We start from the raw sequence: 8,664 nt of genomic DNA on the forward strand, positions 1-8,664 counted from the left end.
TAAGCTTTCCTCAGGATGTTGAGTACGCTTATGCAATTCCTCTAGGACACGGTATTCGTAATAGGGGGGAAGAAATTCGTTCTTAAACCGCTTCTGGAAGTCCTGAAGGGACCTAAACTCCGATTGCAACCGAAGCCAGCGGGCGGCGTCTCCGACCAAAGCAACCTGCAGGATGCGTTCGATTAGAACTTCGTCCGAGATTCCCATACCCGTCTGATAGGCGGTAAGGTCGTCCAGGAAATCGGCAACAGACTTCTTGTCGGTGTAACCTGAGAAGGTAGGCACCGGTATGTTAAGTCGCAGAGGCGCTTGTGCCTGCGGCGGCGAAACCGACCCGGCATCAAGGCGTTGAACCACCAACGAACACAACCCCGTCATGCGTGACAGGAGTTCTGCCTTGCAATGGCGTCTGACTGCGGCGTGGGCACCTTCGCCTTGTCAGTCATCAGCTCCGAGGGCTCGTCCACCGGGTGGGAGCTGCAAAAGCTCAAAGAAACAAACAAAAAACACATGCGAACACGAGAAAACCAAGAGCAATAAAATACTATCTAGCTACTACAAAAACTACTACAAAACAAACTGTGCCGCGTGTTCCCCGCCCCGGAACAGACGAGCTCGGACCCCAAACGTTGGGTGCCAGTTGTGGAAACCTAAGTTCCCACAAACCCGGGGCGTCAGCCCGTCCGTTCCGCGCGCGAAGGAAGAAGTAACACAACAGATTCAATCAAACAACATGGGTTTATTTTACCTTGCGATATGTACACCACGCCAGCAATCCTGTTCAAGGCGGCAATACACAGAAAAGAAGGCCCTTCCCTGCTCTCAGCAATAGCTTAAATCCCCCAGCATGGGGGTTCCGCCCCCTTTGATCAGCACGTCGAGATGTCACTGGTGCCATCTTCCGCCTGTCAGTGGAACCACTACTTCGTGGTTGCCACAAAGCTAAGGTAATTGTATCTTGCCAGAATTGCTTCACCTGCAGCACAAACACCTTAAAGCAAAGTCGGTGGTACGTTTGGAGTGCAATGACTACAGCGATAACTCGTTGCGTTTCCGATGTATGTTCGTATTCCTGTACAAAAAAATCCCCAACGCAATCTCGATGAGCCCGTGCTCCGCGTGCGATGCACTGGGGTCGGATAAACAAAGAGCTCGTGCGACGGAATCTGTCGTATCGCCGTCGTACGTGAAAGTTACGACGAAGTGTAGATTCACGAAGGGCGCGCCTCGCAAAATCTTCGCAGCTTACGGCGGAATCCTGCGAGAGCTCCCGAGCAGTCTTACGAAGGAAGATGGCGGCGTTATTTGGCAGCGGTGGATTTGGAGACGGCAAAACAAAGACTCCGTAATACGTGCCAACGCATTGCACTTTGCCACAGAACCTTCGAGACCATCCCCGAAGTGACATTGAGGCACTTTTTTGCTTGGTAACCTTCAACAAATGCTTCAGCTTTGTGCTCCGTAAAATCGGGTCGCAGGGATTTTTCAAGCATCCCCTACACCCCGCTAAGACACCCCCAACACCCCTCCAAATTGTACGCAAGAAAGGCAAAAGAAGCCATAAAAGCTGTAAAACTGAGTGCCACACACCGCTTACAAAACACCCTCACCCACCCCCTCCCCGACACGAACATACTGGGAATATATGTGCTGTGTCATCGAACGCGTTTCGCCTGTGATTGCATGGCATCCATTATGGCTACCGAAAGACCGAGAGCACGTGCAGTAACAAAACATTTGGGGACGAACAACTTCGTCTTCTCCTAACGGGACGACTCTTATTGGTGCAATTACAAATTTTCGTCATCGTTACCATAGCGAAAACATAATCTCGCACCCTTTGGCTGTTTCTCTCGGAGGTGCACGTGACAGGAAGCGAGCAACTTCCTCTTCCTCGTCAAAGGGGGTACCCTCTCCACTACGATAGCTTTGTGAATCGTGCTTACGACGCCGTCGTACGCGCATCGCAGGCTACGACGTCTTAGCGCTTCTTAGCGTAACTTACGATCGCGTTTGTGAATCCGACCCCCCCCCCCCCCCCCCCCTGGTCCTTTGCAATAAGGCAATTGCCGGTCTGTTGTGATCCACGTGGCTCACTTTTCTGGGTGTGTTTTCTTCTTTTTTCGTTTCATTCGTAATATTTTGCTCTGTAGCACCTTTTGCTTCTCGTATGTTCGAAGCATCCCGAACAATGACGGAAAAAGCGAAATGTAGGAGCAAGCAAAAGGTGACTTAAAATGGTTGGCAGATGCCGTTCTGAACACTGGTGCGATATGCGCCCTACATATCCTTACCTAACGAACACATTCTAATACAAACCAGCAAACCCAGGGAGTCTACATTTTGTACAAATCTATCGAGATCACCAAACTGGGTAGATAAAATAGAATGGTAGTTTACTTGGACATATTATTAGTGTGCCTGAATACTAGCTCCCTCTGCAGTGGGACCTAGTATTGAGGCACCCTACATATTAGAATTGTAAAGCGCCGCTCCACTCATGAATAAAAAAAAAAAAACTACAGAAACACGCGGCCTTTTTGGCTAGACATCACCCTCCGGGTATGAGGAGGTGATTTTTTTTTTCGTCAACACATGCGCCAATCAATATTTTAAAGTCCAATGAAGCAGACATGTAAAGTTCAATAAAGTGTGATTTTCATCAACCAGTGCGTTTCTAAGATAGGTGGCGTCAAGCAAAAAATGTTGCGTTTTGCTGGCCTCCATACCCTACGAGAGTGCTTTCCTTCTCATTCATCTCCGCCGGTCTCTCTCCCGATGAAGTCGCCCATACGGCTGAGAAGGGGAAGTTGCTCGTCAAAAGGAACTCGTTCCAAGTTAAGTGGCTGTGTAAAAATGTAAATAAGTTACTAACGAAGTTACAAGTAAGACAGAAGTGTAGGAAAATGTTCCTTGAGTATGGCTAGGCAAAGAAAATACACACGGACTAGTTATGAAAATGAACTTCAAGTTCCCAAGTTCAATTTCGGAGAGCGAGAGAGAGAGAGAATACACAGGGACGAGTTATGAAAATGAACTTCAAGTTCCCAAGTTCAATTTCGGAGAGCGAGAGAGAGAGAATACACTGGGGAGGAGTTATGAAAATGAACTTCATGTTCCCAAGTTCAATTTCTGAGAGAGAGAGAGAGAGAGAGAAGGAGAGAGATAAGAGAGAGAGAGAAAACGCAGGGACGAGTTATGAAAATGAACTTGAAGTTCGTTGGAAAAGTAACGGCTTTCAAGTTACTTGCTAACTGGTATAAACTCTTCAGTTTTTTTTGCCTCTGTATATTTAGTTCAGATCTTGATGTCACGAGATGTCGTGTAACGCGTTTTACAACACTTTATATGTACAGCTCCCTGTTATTTTTTATCGCCAACATCAACATCAATACAGAGGTCCCAGCTCAGGCGAACCAAGATTTTGAAAGGAGACGGAGTGCTCTGCACGAGTGAAAACAACTGAATGTTGTGAAGACGCGTGTGTCCTAATCCCCAATATTTTTCATTGGTCTTAATTATTGATTAGGTTAATTGCCCAACGTTTTCATCATTGCACTGAGGGCAACGGTGTAAATTGCAAAGTTGTAGAGCCTGTTGAGAAACAACTACCCGAATTGTTTCCATCAATGTACGACACACACAGACTTTTTTCCTGAAAATTTCCTAAAAATTCAAGGACTCCTGTAACGCGAATTCCGGCGTCAGCTGTGTGTGGTTGAGCGAAAGCGCATTAAAGTTTGTGCACAAAGTGTTTATTTCAGTGTGCTGACCACTGCTTTGTGGTCGTTGAAATGATTGACGAGATGAGTGATGTCTTGAACGAAATGGGTTTTTTCAATGACCAAGTCTATGCACTATCTGTGCCTGGTGACGTGTTGACGGACGTCGGTGCATAGCGTGAGGTCGACTTGATGGGACATGTTTTCTAGGAACGCCGTGTTCTTGCCCGCTGAAACGTCCACGTTGAACTCCTCGACGAGGAGGAGCTTGTTAGTGCGGTAAGGTGTGAGTGCATAGACTACATAGCCGCACATCCGTTTCGTCGTGGCGCGAGGCGAGAAGTAACACACGGCTGTCACAAATCCACTGGGCATCTGCACTGCACAAATCCCTCCGATGTCATCTTCACAGACGGGCACTTCCAGTGGTGTAGCGGTTCCACCGCCGCGCAGGTAAATGGCGAGTCCGGCAGCGCGCCCCAGTGCAGTACTTGAAGCCATCGACGCGAATTCAAGCGTTCGCGCGCTGCGCGTTGACGAAATCGTCTCCTCTCCACGCGGCCTCACCCAATCCGTTTTTTTTTTTCGCTTTCCTTTTGTGGCGCAGCTTTCGCCGTTGTGTGCGGATCACGCAGGTCACGGAACTAGGAGTAGAGCTGCACATAATAGCTGCCGCTCTAAAAACGAAGCGCGCGGAATTCAAACGCTGTACCATGTGACAACCCCTACGGGCGCTTCGAGCGCGCATCGACTGCAGAGATCCCAAGAGTAGACTGAAAGAACTGTGGTGGTGCGAGGCAAGGGAATACCGAGAGACACAAGAGCCAGACTAAGAATGATTTATTGCTCACGCACAGTGAGCGAGCTAAGCTCGGTTCGTGATGATGTCGATGCTGCTACACAGTCCCCCCGCTGGAGGAGACTAGGTTTCCAAGTAACGGTCTTGACTGGAGGGCGCGGTGGGGCCGCGGCGCTGGGTCCAGAAAAGCCAAGGAGGGCATTGGCTCTTCTGTGTTAGCCATTTCCCATCCCGTTCCTCCCCAGCACCAGGAACCCCTTCCACGGCAGTCACTTTCGCCTGCAGCAGCTTCGCTTCCTTCACCACCTTGCTCACAGTCGACCGGCTCTCACAACTTAGTGATGGGCGATAGTCATCCAAACACTATCGATAGTACTATCGATAGTTGAGACGACTACTCATTTAGCTATCGATAGTTTTGCTCAAAGCTATCGATAGTTTAAACTATCGATAGTAAGTTGGACGCAGCCCAAACCCGCTTGCTGCAAAAATGTAGAAGTGACTGCTCCAAGTTGTATTATCATCTAATCAAATACCTTTATTTATAGTTGCACATTATTGATATTTTTAGATAGTTTCGGACCGTTAGCATGAAAAAACCGATTACATAAAACAGAGGAGCTGTTCCGAAAAACAGACTGGAGCCTCTGTTCTGCTTAAACCAACAAAGCAGAAAAAGAGGTGTCCGTGGATTGTTGTGCGCTATGCGTTTGGCTAACATTAACCAGAGCAGTAGCGTACGCTGTCAGACTATCATTACTTTATGTTACTGTCATGGTAATACGGGTTTGTGACAATTAACGACCACTAATTCCTCCTCAGAAGGGCCCACAATATAGCATTGCACATGTATAATACTCCGATATTTCATATTTCATGAACTTGATAATTTATTTCCCGTGATCATTTTTCTTTCTTTCTTTTCTTTTTCCTTTTCCCCCCCGAGGGGTAACAACCAATCAAGAGGGAAACTCGATAGTCGAACTAAATGCGAAAACGAGAATTTAGAAGCTTTTTTTTCCGATGAAAATATGTTCATCTTTTAAACTGCGTGTGACTAAACTGTCGATAGTTTGCATGAGCGAAATGCGAATTGAGACGGTTTCGTTTTTAAAAGAAAGATTATAAATTTTTGAATTCGTAATGAACAAAGTATTGAGAGTTTGCAGGGAGCAAGACGCGAATCCAGAAAGTTTGGTTTTCAAAAGAAACCTTTTCAAATTTTCAATTTGAATCGAACAAACTATTGATTGCTTACAGGAGCGAAAGCGAATTCAGAAGGTTTCGTTTTGAAAGAAACATGCTAACATTTTAAATTCGCAGTGAGCGAACTATAGATACTTTGCAGGAGCGAAACCCGAATTCAAAAAGTTTAGTTTCCAAAAGAAAGCTGCTCAAATTTTCAATTTGGAGTGAAGAAACTGTTGATTGTTCGCAGGAGCAACACTTCAATTTAATTTCGGATTGGGTAAACAATTGATAGTTTCCAGGAGCGAAACGCGAATTCAGATGATATCGCGTCTTCAAAACAAACATTTAAATTTTTAGTCAACAAACTATTGGTAGTTTACAGCAGCGAAACGTACATTTCGCAGAATGTATAGTGTGCTGGATTGGCTTGGCTCAAGCGACGTGAAGCTCTGTGAAGTCCTGTCACGACACTATTGATAGTCCGGAAAACTATCGCGATACTATTGAAATTCCGGTTCACTCGATAGTTGGACAATCGATAGTCCAAAACTATCGATAGTATCGAATGTTTCGATAGTATCGCCCATCACTACTCACAACCAGCTTTGGGCGCTCACCGAGGAAATTCGGCGGCTCGCTCTGCTTGTCGGTTCCGCTCTGTCTCCTCAACGTCAGCCATCACCTCGTTCGCCTCGTCGTTCCCGTCGACGCAGTTCGTCACCCCGCTCTCCTCGCCGAACTCAGTCTCGCCGCAGTGGCCCCAACAGCACCTCAAGCACCCAACCACTCAACCCACTCAGCAGGCAGTCAACACAGTCAGCAACCACTCATGCATCCAAGCAGTCAAGCACTCAGCATTCACATCTCATCACTCGAACCCGCCCGGATCGCAGCGCTCTTGTTCCCGCATTCCCTCTGCTGCTTCATCAACAGCCACAATCACAAGCCGTGTGTCTAGTCGTCCACCATCCACGAGTCGTCCTCATTCCCCTCTTCATATGGTATCGACGCGGACCTCAACCGCATGCACCGTCCCGCGTCCGAGGGAGGGGGGGGTGATGTGGCGGCCCGTGGACGACGACGACGACGCGCCTCTGCTGCTGCGCGCCACTGCGCCTGGCAGCCAGTTATACCGGCACCGTCCTAGCGTGAGGCCACGACCATCTGCCCGCTGGGACATTCCATCATCGCCGGTCAGGACTCATGTAGAGGAACACCACCTCCTCTACAGAACTATGTCCATGTGTCCGATATGTCCAGCTTATCGGTAGAGTACTGGTCTAGGGATGAATAGGCGAGGAAGGATTTACGCGTGCGTCACTTTTCATCGTAGCACATTTCCCACACGAATAAAAAATACAGTTTGAGGGTTTTATTCGCTGAAGTAATCTATGTGTGAGCTGCCCTCTGACACGTCAGACATAAACACGGCAAGTGTGTGTGTTTGCCCTCACTGACACGTTGGTCATAACTTGCAAGGGGATACTACGGGTCAGGGTACGCTTCCTCGGTAGGGTGGTCTGTACGTGCCTAACGCAGCATATCGTTCGCAGATATTCAGAGCAAAGAAGAGATCTTGTTAGGCGTGACTGATAGGGCAACTTATCAGATGTTAATGCCAAAGTACCATGGACGTCTCGAGGATCTGCTGCATGATTTACGACGCAATGACGGGCTTGAAAGAGAACGCCGGGATCATTTTGGGGGATCGAAGCAAGCATCATCATCACACTCTAAGACAGCAAAGGATACCACACAGCCAGCAGAAGCCTACTCATCAAAAGGGAGGGATGTGGGCTCCTGCAAGAGACAAACAGGGACATGACAAATGTTTCAACAGTAACGAATACGCGAATCATCTAGCAGCAGACTGTCCCAAGGAGAAAAGAACAAAATTCTGCACAAAATGCATGCAATATGGTCACGGCAAGCGAGACTGCAAATCTAAGCCTCAAGATGCGCACCCGAGGCGTCAGGACACATTGTGTGTAGGAGATATTGGCAAGTACACGAAGAATGTTCGCATAAACGGAAACGTAGACGCTACATCTTTCATAGATTAAGGGAGCGCTGTGGCCATTACGACGGCGTCAACAGCAGTAAGATCAGGCTGTGTGGTTCATCCCGTCACTGAGGACGATGTACTTTACGGGTTGGGCCAGAAGAAGACAGTGCCATTAGGAAGGACACGAGCAAAACTCGAAATCGATGGCATAAGTGCCGATGTCGAGATTTACGTGGTCCCCGATGACGTAATTTGTCACGACGTATTGGTTGGCCGTACGTTCCTGGACCTGGATAACGTTGTTACGATAAAAGCCAATGATCAGACGCGGCTCATTGATAGCTCAAAAGAAGGACCATTTAAGAACTTCACCCTAGATGAGGGCGAGTTTAAATGCACACTTTGAGCACTGAGACGGTAACGGTACATCCCAAGACTGTACAGTTCATTAACGTTCAGTCTGGCGACACGGACGAAACCAGCTTATTGATGTTCCCGCACTACGGCGACGGTCTGCGTTGCTTGCTCCAAGTACGAAAAGGACACACCATGGATCCTGTAATCAACGACTCTCACGAAACACTGATTATTAAAAAAGACTACTTTTGAACGAGCAGAACCAGTTGAATTATGTGCTCCTGGGGAGACTATACCGACGGATGATGATAGGCTAATCAACAGACGACCCCAAAGGAGAGCACTTGCGATGCGCTACCGGTACGCAACGCAAACGCGGCACAGCCAATAAACCAAGAGAATGTTAAGGTGGGAGCAAACATTACGCAGTGACAGAAACAAGATCTCGTGGATATGCTGAATGAGTACAGAAGATGTTTCGCCATGAATCTAAATGAACTAGGAAAGACTGACATCACATCTATGACTATTGAAGAGGTCAAGGGTTCGAAACCACCGTACAGCAGTTGTGCCGCATAGTGGACGAGTTA

The sequence above is a fragment of the Ornithodoros turicata genome, chromosome 1 (genome assembly GCF_037126465.1).
Source record: "Ornithodoros turicata isolate Travis chromosome 1, ASM3712646v1, whole genome shotgun sequence".
NCBI classification, from domain to species: Eukaryota; Metazoa; Arthropoda; class Arachnida; order Ixodida; family Argasidae; genus Ornithodoros; species Ornithodoros turicata.